Source organism: Oncorhynchus gorbuscha, unplaced genomic scaffold, assembly GCF_021184085.1.
Source record: "Oncorhynchus gorbuscha isolate QuinsamMale2020 ecotype Even-year unplaced genomic scaffold, OgorEven_v1.0 Un_scaffold_10640, whole genome shotgun sequence".
NCBI classification, from domain to species: domain Eukaryota; kingdom Metazoa; phylum Chordata; class Actinopteri; order Salmoniformes; family Salmonidae; genus Oncorhynchus; species Oncorhynchus gorbuscha.
The window spans coordinates 2,457-4,304 of record NW_025753364.1 but is presented as its reverse complement, the minus strand read 5'-3'; the positions used below and the strand labels follow the sequence as shown (position 1 = coordinate 4,304).

Genomic DNA, 1,848 nt, shown 5'->3' with positions numbered 1-1,848 from the left:
GGTACTCTGCTGGCTTTAGCCTCCAGCTCTTTGACCTTCCCCATTCCACTGACCAGCGCCTGACGGGCATCCTCCACCTTCCTCCTCATGTCCCCCCTGCTCCACCTGCAGTGCCCTGTTACACCCCTCTAACTCCGACACTGCCTCCGCGACGACCTCAGCTCTTGTTCCAGCTTTTTATTAAACAGAATGGCCTCCTCCACCTGCCCATTCCGAGAGCTGTGGATCGGGTCAATAGTGTACTGGCTACTGGTCTTCAGGCTAGAGTACTGACTGGGGTCACGCTGGCTGCTGGATTGCTGCTGTGGGTCGTCTTGATGTGGCTGAGGTTGTGGGTCTTGGTGTTCCCATGGCAGTTGTTGCTGCTGTGGGTCGTCCGGACAGATAGTTTGTGATGAGCGATGAAGCAGCCGCTCTCTGATTCGTGTTTGGAGTGGCTCTTCAACAGTCCTACCTGGGAGGGAACAGACAGACAACAGTAGGCTATGGCCAGTTCAGTGATGGGGGGATATAATAGCCTGCTAACACAGCTTTTCCAATGCCAACTTTCCCATAATCATATTCATTTGAAAGTGTCAGTGTCTCTATTCTAAAACTTCATGATCCTTTACAGGGCTATGTTTTGTTACAGACTCAAAGCCTCCCATCAACACATAATAATAACAATACCACTGATGCCCATCTGGATACCCTTACCTGTAGTGCCAGGGAGCGGGCATCACTGCTCTGTAGAGCCGCCCTCATATCCTCCACCAGCTCCCTCAGACTGGCATTCTCATCCTGTAGTTTAGTTATCCTTTCCTCTGCTTCCTCCAGAGCCACAATCTCCTCGTAACACTCCCGGGTGCAGAAGGCGCGCAGCTGCCGACAGCCCGGCAAATGTCTATCTGAGTTCGGTGACGATCCCGGGCTCTCTCTCCCACCGGTCCCCAGAGATAGCATCTTCTTTCGCCGCCTCAGAGGATCCTCAGGCGGATCTGAGTCTCTATATGCTCGCTGTCTTTCCCGACCAGTAACCTCCCGTTCTCATACTGGGACCCAGCCTTGGTGCTGAAGTATCCGCAGAGTTTAGCGTGGAACTGCCTGAAGGTAAACTCACTGGGCAGATTATCCAGGACCCCCACACACTCCTCCGACTCAGAGTCTTTGTTCAACCCCAAGATCTCACACAGAATATTAAAGTCCTCCATGGATATCTTCCCATCTCCTGTACAGTCCATGTGGTGGAAGATCTCCTGCAGATACTGGTCCAGTCCGGTCGCCAGAACTATAATTTCGTTCTCTACTCCCCGATCCAGTCCGTAGTGGTAAGCCAGGGTACTCGCTATCCATTGTGTCCTGCGGGCGGGTCGGCCGTACAGATCACAACTATCTTTAACCAATATTTTATCCATTCTTTTCAAATCAGTACAAATCCATTGATGAGAAAAAAACAAGTTGTGTATCAGTGATCATGTTGTAGCATCCCGTCCATGTTCTCTTTTCCGTGACTGAATAAAAGTGTATTTCTGCAGAGGAGCTCTCTGTGCGCGCAGGGCGTTTCTTTGAAGCGAGTTTGGCTCAGCCCCTCAACACATATACACTGGGGCGACATTTGAAATGGTTTTCTCGAAAGTAGAGAAGAAAATGTATGCTTATCACGTTCACATCTTTCTAACGCAGCCTACATTACACTATACTACAGTAAGAGTAGAACATATCATATTTTATAGAATAGAAAGCAAAATGAAATAAAATAATGGGATAGAATACAATACAATGTGCAATATCATATTGCGACCTGATAATAACGGTATGGCATGTAGCTTATTTGAAACAATAGGGTTTAAACCAATCAACTGCTGTTCT

The 1,848-nt window shown here is 48.6% G+C and overlaps 1 pseudogene; it reads right to left on the bottom strand.

The window, feature by feature from the left end:
- Positions 1–256: 256 nt before the first annotated feature.
- On the bottom strand, positions 257–1,394 carry LOC124030328 (annotated as a pseudogene).
- Between the last annotated feature and the right edge of the window lie 454 nt (positions 1,395–1,848).